This window comes from Nomascus leucogenys, unplaced genomic scaffold (genome assembly GCF_006542625.1).
Source record: "Nomascus leucogenys isolate Asia unplaced genomic scaffold, Asia_NLE_v1 000154F_7082709_qpdss1sc, whole genome shotgun sequence".
NCBI classification, from domain to species: domain Eukaryota; kingdom Metazoa; phylum Chordata; class Mammalia; order Primates; family Hylobatidae; genus Nomascus; species Nomascus leucogenys.
The window spans coordinates 46,525-55,491 of NW_022096028.1; positions in this window are offsets into that span (position 1 = coordinate 46,525).

Here is an 8,967-nt window from a genome sequence, read left to right on the forward strand (position 1 = left end):
TATCTACACACACACACCCACACACAAGTGCAATATTGTCAAATAAACATGTGATTTCAGCTACACTAGAAATCACACCTGTGTTTTCTCCACAGAAGAGTAAAGACTAAAAATCACAATAATATGTATTGTACATATGGAGGTAAACATACTCAAAATATTACCCTAAAATACATTTTTCTTTTTGAGATGGAGTTTTGCTTTTATTGCCCAGGCTGGAGTGCAATGGCACAATCACGGCTCACTGCAACCTCAGCCTCCCAGGGTCAAGTAATTCTCCTAGCTCAGCCTCCCAAGTAGCTGAGATTACAGGCATGCACCACCATACGCGGCTAATTTTTGGTATTTAGTAGAGACGGGGTTTCACCACGTTGGTCAGACTGGTCTCGAACTCCTCACTTCAGGTGATCTACCCACTTCAGCCTCCCAAAGTGCTGGGATTACAGGCGTGCGCCTGGCCAATTTTTTGACATATTTCAAGATGGCTACTCTGAAGACTGGAAATAGTTTCTTCTACAAGAATAGCTGAAAAGCTGTGTTTGTTGGGGAGATTTGCATTTGTAGAGAAAATCTGCATTGATATAGACAGGCTTTTCCTGAGATACTCCCTTGTCTGGGTTTTGGAAAGATTAACTGAGTCTGGCACGTTTAAATTTTGAAAAACCATTTCCTATCTATACTTCCCAAGAGGAGGGCTGCTCCCTGGGAGGTTTCATCCATGTAACAAGACCACCTCTGCTGCCAGGCTCCTCTTTCTTCCTTGTTGTCACCTGTCTTCCACAAAGCCTGATTTACCAACGTACAGCTCTGTGTTTTCTGTAACCTCAAGACAGCATAGACATGTTAACTACCCTGCCTTTCCTGGAGTTTTTATATGTATAGTATATATTTGTATATCTACATTTATATATATTATGTAAACTCCAAGTGCATACTTGTGCACATAATTATATCTGTAAACCTTTTTTCCTGTTAATTTGTACATTATCAGTTTGTTTTATAGACTCAAATAATTAAAGCTTCAAGGGAAAAATTTAAAATTTCCTATAGAGAAAAGACAAATATACATGTGACAAATAGTATTTAGAGTGTAAGACACTTTTTAAAAGTATATTTGCAATTTGTGTCAAAACATTTAAATATACATTTGTTACTTTAACTATAAAATTTCAAATAATTTAAGCTAAATACATAGTACATGCAGAAAATTTAGCAATATTTGTATATAGCACCTTACTGTGCATTACTGTAACCAACTCTCTAATATAAAGAACTAATTAAGGTAGCACCTACTTTTCAAATATCTCATTTTTTTCACACACCTATTAAATAAGACAAATAGCACTTAAACTTCATTTGTAAATTTGCAGAATAGTATTTTTCAGCAGATGGTTTATTTTAGCAAATTCCATCTTCACATTGTGCTATGCTTTTATGAGCTCCAGCTGTTAATGGATATTATTTTACTGCTGAATCTATCATGTGTGATATAATTGCTTATTATGTGGCTTAAAACACAAGCAATATAGTTATTTTCGACTTGGAAAAAATTAAAATCTTATCAGCAATTTAAAAAATCTAGAGTTGTCTTCTTCTGGTTAATTATTTTAAACTGGTATTTTTCTCTTTATGTTTTTAGTGAGCTGTCTTATCAAGGAGAAGAACTCAAGCTGATTATTCTTTTTTTTCTCTTCCATCCACCTCACAGGTGTGTTAATAATTTCATTTCTCAGAAAACGTTCTTTCATATCCATCTTACAAGATGAGAGACCTTTTAACATCTTCCATTCAGATGTGATACCAGTAATGGAAAATATTCCAGCTTCATGAATATGGTGATACAAATACTTATCCGTCTAACCTCTTTCAGTGCCAAATGTCTACTTTACTCAGTGAATTACTCAGTTGACTGGTAATTTCTTATGAAATCACAAATGAGAGGATCAGAGGACTGGCTGTTGTCTGTACCTCATATGACTCCCAGTGCAGACGATTGTTTCTATGGAGCACAGACAGTTGAAAGGATTGACTTCCTGCCTAGAATACTTTCTGCTGTGCTTCTTATCCTTCTTGTGGAGATTTCAGATTATCTGAATTACTTTTCTATCTTAAGAAAAACTCAACAATTCTCCCACCTGAGAGGAATGTAAACTGTAGTAAGTTAGCAGAAGAAATCTGTAAAGTTTTTACATTGTTTGTTGTAGAATGCAGCATTGGTGTCTCCATCACTAAACTTTTCTTTTTTTTTCTTTTATTATTATTATACTTTAAGTTTTAGGGTACATGTGCACAATGTGCAGGTTTGTTACATATGTATCCATGTGCCACGCTGTTGTGCTGCACCCACTAACTCATCATTTAGCATTAGGTATATCTGCTAATGCTGTCCCTCCTACCTACACCCACCCCATAAGAGTCCCCGGAATGTGATGTTCCCCTTCCTGTGTCCATGTGTTCTCATTGTTCAATTCCCACCCAAGTGTGAGAACATGTGGTGTTCGGTTTTATGGCCTTGCGATAGTTTACTGATAATGATGTTTTCCAGTTTCATCCATGTCCCTACAAAGGACATGAACTCATCATTTTTTATGGATGCATAGTATTCCATGGTGTATATGTGCCACATTTTCTTAATCCAGTCTATCGTTGTTGGACATTTGGGTTGGTTCCAAGTCTTTGCTATTATGCATACTGCTGCATTAGACATACATGTGCATGTGTCTTTATAGCAGCATGATTTATAGTCCTTTGGGTATATACCCAGTAATGGGATGGCTGGGTCAAATGGTATTTCTAGTTCTAGATCCCTGAGGAATCGCCACACTGACTTCCACAATGGTTGAACTAGTTTACAGTCCCACCAACAGTGTAAAAGTGTTCCTATTTCTCCACATCCTCTCCAGCACCTGTTGTTTCCTGACTTTTTAATGATGGCCATTCTAACTGGTGTGAGATGGTATCTCGTTGAGGTTTTGATTTGCATTTCTCTGATGGCCAGTGATGATGAGCATTTTTTCATGTGTTTTTTGGCTGCATAAATGTCTTCTTTTGAGAAGTGTCTGTTCATGTCCTTCACCCACTTTTTGATGGGGTTGTTTGTTTTTTTCTTGTAAATTTGTTTGAGTTCATTGTAGATTCTGGATATTAGCCTTTGTCAGATGAGTAGGTTGTGAAAATTTTCTCCCATTTTGTAGGTTGCCTGTTCATTCTGATCATAGTTTCTTTTGCTGTGCAGAAGCTCTTTAGTTAAATTAGATCCTATTTGTCAATTTTGGCTTTTGTTGCCATTGCTTTTGGTGTTTTAGACATGAAGTCCTTGACCACGCCTATATCCTGAATGGTACTGCCTAGGATTTCTTCAAGGGTTTTTATGGTTTTAGGTCTAACATGTAAGTCTTTCATCCATCTTGACTTAATTTTTGTATAAGGTGTAAGGAAGGGATTCACTTTCAGCTTTCTACATATGGCTAGCCAGTTTTCCCAGCACCATTTATTAAATAGGGAATCCATTCCCCATTGCTTGTTTTTGTCAGGTTTGTCAAAGATCAGATAGTTGTAGTTATGCAGCATTATTTCTGAGGGCTCTGTTCTGTTCCATTGATCTATGTCTCTGTTGTGGTACCAGTACCATGCTGTTTTGGTTACTGTAGCCTTGTAGTGTAGTTTGAAGTCAGGTAGCGAGATGCCTCCAGCTTTGTTCTTTTGGCTTAGGATTGACTTCACAATGCAGGCTCTTTTTTGGTTCCATATGAACTTTAAAGTAGTTTTTTCCAATTCTGTGAAGAAAGTCATTGGTAGCTTGATGGGGATGGCATTCAATCTATAAATAACCTTGGGCAGTATGACCATTTTCTCGATATTGATTCTTCCAACCCATGAGCATCGAATGTTTTTCCATTTGTTTGTATCCTTTTTTATTTCATTGAGCGGTGGTTTGTAGTTCTCCTTGAAGAGGTCCTTCACATCCCTTGTAAGTTGGGTTCCTAGGTATTTTATTCTCTTAGAAGCAGTTGTGAATGGGAGTTCGTTCACTCATGATTTGGCTCTCTGTTTGTCTGTTATTGGTGTACAAGAATGCTTGTGATTTTTGTACATTGATTTTGTATCCTGAGACCTTGCTGAAGTTGCTTATCAGCTTAAGGAGATTTTCGGCTGAGACGATGGGGTTTTCTAGATATACAATCATGTCATCTGCAAACAGGACAATTTGACTTCCTCTTTTCCTAATTGAATACCCTTTGTTTCCTTCTCCTGCCTGATTGCCCTGGCCAGAAATTCCAGCACTATATTGAATAGGAGTGGTGAGAGAGGGCATCCCTGTCTTGTGCCAGTTTTAAAGGGGAATGCTTCCAGTTTTGGCCCATTCAGTATGATATTGGCTGTGGGTTTGTCATATATAGCTCTTATGATTTTGAGATACGTCCCTTTAATACCTAATTTATTGAGAGTTTTTAGCATGAAGGGTTGTTGAATTTTGTCAAAGGCCTTTTCTGCATCTATTGAGATATTCATGAGGTTTTTGCCTTTGGTTCTGTTTATATGCTGGATTACGTTTATTGATTTGCCTATGTTGAACCAGCCTTGTATCCCAGGGATCAAGCCCACTTGATCATGGTGGATAAGCTTTTTGATGTGCTGCTGGATTCGGTTTGCCAGTATTTTATTCAGGATTTTTTCATCAATGGTCATCAAGGACATTGGTCTAAAAATATCTTTTTTGGTTGTGTCTCTGCCAGGCTTTGGTATCAGGATGATGCTGGCCTCATAAAATGAGTTAGGGAGGATTCCCTCTTTTTCTATTGATTGTAACTGTTGCAGAACAATGGCACCTGTTCCTCCTTGTACCTCTGGTAGAATTCGGCTTTGAATCCATCTGGTCCTGGACTCTTTTTGGTTGGTAAGCTATTGATTATTGCCACAATTCCAGAGCCTGTTATCGGTCTATTCAGAGATTCAACTTCTTCCTGGTTTAGTCTTGGGGTAGTGTATGTGTCAAGGAATTTCTCTGCTCCTTCTAGATTTTCTAGTTTATTTGCGTAGGGGTGTTTGTAGTATTCTCTGATGGTAGATTGCATTTCTGTGGGATCGGTGGTGATATCCCCTTTTTCATTTTTTATTGCATCTTTTTGATTCTTCTCTCTTTTCTTCTTTATTAGTCTTGCTAGCGGTCTATCAATTTTGTTGATCTTTTCAAAAAACCAGCTCCTGGATTCATTAATTTTTTGAAGGTTTTTTTATGTCTCTGTTTCCTTCAGTTCTGCTCTGATTTTAGTTATTTCTTGCCTTCTGCCAGCTTTTGAATGTGTTTGTTCTTGCTTCTCTAGTTCTTTTAATTGTGATGTTAGGGTGTCAATTTTGGATCTTTCCTGCTTTCTCTTGTGGGTATTTAGTGCTATAAATTTCCCTCTACACACTGCTTTGAATGTGTCCCAGAGATTCTGGTATGTTATATCTTTGTTCTCGTTGGTTTCAAAGAACATCTTTATTTCTGCCTTCATTTCGTTATGTACCCAGTAGTCATACCAGAGAAGGTTGTTCATTTTCCATGTAGTTGAGTGGTTTTGAGTGAGTTTCTTAATCCTGAGTTCTAGTTTGATTGCACTGTGGTCCGAGAGACAGTTTGTTATAATTTCTTTTTTTTTCACATTTGCTGAGGAGAGCTTCCAACTATGTGATCAATTTTGGAATGGGTGTCGTGTGGTGCTGAAAAAAATGTATACTCTGTTGATTTTGGGTGGAGAGTTCTGTAGATGTCTATTATGTCCACTTGGTGCAGAGCTGAGTTCAATTCCTGGGTGTCCTTGTTAACTTTCTGTCTCTTTATCTGTCTAATGTTGACAGTGGGGTGTTAAAATCTCTCATTATTATTGTGTGGGAGTCTAAGTCTCTTTTTAGGTCACTCAGGACATGCTTTATGAATCTGGGTGCTCCTCTACTGGGTGCATATATATTTAGGATAGTTAGCTCTTCTTGTTGAATTGATCCCTTTGCCATTATGTAATGGCCTTCTTTGTGTCTTTTGATCTTCATTGGTTTAAAGTCTATTTTATCAGAGACTAGGATTGCAAGCCCTGCATTTTTTTGTTTTTCCATTTGCTTGGTAGATCTTCCTCCATCCCTTTATTTTGAGTCTATGTGTGTCTCTGCATGTGAGATGGGTTTCCTGAATACAGCACACTGATGGGTCTTGACTCCTCCAATTTGCCAGTCTGTGTATTTTAATTGGAGCATTTAGCCCATTTACATTTAAAATTAATATTGTTATGTGTGAATTTGTTCCTACTTTCTCTACTTTTTATCTCTCTACTGTAATATTTCTAAATTTTCATTTCTTTTGTCCTTCTGTGCACCAAACTGAATGCTTTTTTCTGATGTTATATTTCACACTTCATTTTCTAGTATGCCTTCAAAGTAGATAAAATATTATCTAAATTTTCGCTATTGTACTTTTCAGTTCTAAAAATTGAATTATTTTCCTTTTTCACATGTAATACTTAAAAATGTATTAGCTGAAGTTCTCAATCTTTTTTTATTTGACTGTAATAAGAGTTATTAAAGTCAGTTTTAACAAATTTGCTATTCATGCAACGTTATGTCCATTTATAACTAATGTTTATCCCTTTTCTTTATTTCTAGTCATATTGTGTTATCTCTTCTTTTACCTGAATATTTTCCAATGGTATGCCATCTATTTATTATTAATAGTTTCAGGTGTAATTTGAGGCTAGATTGATGTGATTTCCCTCTTGTTTGCTTTTTACCAGACACAAAATTTCGGTTCATTGTTCGTCTCCAACGAATCAGGGATTGAGATGATTCAAAGCCAATTTTTTAGCCCCTTCAAAAGGTGGGCTATTTGCTGCTTACCCTCATAACAGACTAGCTAATTAGTACAATGTAAGGCTTGAGGTAATTACCAATGCTTCCTTCTCTTTGGCAGGGCTTTTAATCCTGTCCCCCCTGCCCATCGCTCTCCCTATTTATACTTTTGTTTAAAGCTCTTCTCAGGTGTCTGCATCTCAAAGCAAACATGTGAAAATGATCCCACGAAACATTTAGTCCTCAATTCTGACCCCTTCTCTTTGTGATTCTTTTCCTTGTGACCTAAGATTTGTAATTCTTCACTGCCATGTCAGCATTATGTCTTCTAATATATATTTTTAAAAGATCCATATCTCAGATTTTTTTCCAAATTGTCTAGTGTGCCATTTCAGGCAAAAGACTTCATATCAAAAATAAATAGAAAGACGTTCACATGTACTTCATAAGAAACATATCCAAATTCCCCGTGGAAAGTGTTCCACCCAGTCAGAAATAAGGAAATGAAAAACAAAATCACCGTGAAATGACATCGCTACTCATTCACTACATAATGGCTAATATTAACAAAGTATATATATATTTTATATATATGTATATGACCTCTTATGATGCTATAATGTGATCACCATGCTGTAAGTATATATATATGTGTGTATATATATATATATAGTAACTCTTGACAAGGATGTAAATCTACTGGATCTTTCATAGTAAGTATATTGCTGGTAGCAAGGAAAATGTTAAAAACTGATGCAGGGCCGGTGAGCCCCCAAATGGAGCTTAGCCTGTAATGGTTCCTGGCTTTGCCCAGGTAAGAATTCAAGAGCCAGCCAGAGGTAGAATTAAACAGTTTTATTGAAGTGGCAGTGTTACAGCTCTGTGACTCCTCCCGCAGAGCACGGCTACCTTGTAGGCTGAGAGTAGCAGTTTAGGGCAGTTTTGCTGTTATTTATACCCACTTTCAATTGCATGCAGACTAAGGGACAGTTTATGCAGAAATTCGTAGGGAAGGGGCAGTAACTTTTGGGTCATTCGGTCATTGCCATGCAAAGGGGCAGTAACTCATGGAAGTTGCCATGGCAACAGTAAATTGACATGGCACACTGGTGGGTGTGTCTGATGGAAAGCTGCTTTTATCCTTACCCTGTTTTAGCTAGTCCTCCATCTGGTCCAGTGTCTGAGCCCCACCTCTCGAGTCCAGTCCTGCCTTATACCTCAATACCACTTGGGACAAATATTTGGCATAATATACCCAAACTAAATGACTGTGTGATGTACACACATACACACACACACACACACACACACACATTGTATACAAGCTCCCCTCTAACTGGAAATGGCCCCAATATCCATTTCTCTGGTTATCCATTGCTGCATAAGTAACCAGTACAAGACTGACTCCCTTGCAAGGGTGTCCAAGGGAAAGAATACAGTCATGGGCTCTCAGTTTGTGTTTCTGGTTGGGCCAATAAAACCCCTTCCTCATGCCTCTTTTCCACTTATCGCTAGAGACAAAAGCTCAAAACCATGGCTTCAGGCTGCTAAAAGCCTAAAACAAAACAAAACAACAACAAAACAAGGTGGGTTGGACAAGCTTGCTAAAGCAACAACCACTTTATCTCAAGATTTTGTGCGTCAGGAATTTAGTATGGGACCAGCTGGGCAATTATTCTGCTCCAGGCATGCACTGCCAGCTGAGGTCACTATGAAACACCCAGCTGGGAGGAAGAAGGGCCATTCTGGGAAAGTTAACATGGCTTCATTCCCATGTTACATTCGTAGGGATGACTGGAAGGCTGAATCAGCTGGCACTGTTGACCCGCATACCTACACATGACCTTTATAGCACGGTGGTCACATCATAGCATCATCAGAGGTCTCATATGACGATTCAGGACCCTCAGATAGAGTATCTTAAGGGACTGGAAGTGAATGCTGCCTGTCTCAATGTCTAGGACCAAAAACTTCTTGTGAAAAAGCCCAGCTTCACTTTCCTGTATTCTATTGACCAAAAAAGCCACAGAGCCCATGCAAATTCAAAGGGAAAGGAAACTGATTATCTTTCCATAAAAGGAGTGCCAAAGTGTATGCACTTTCTTCTCTACAACAGACACTGTTAAGAAAATAAAAGGACGAGCCACA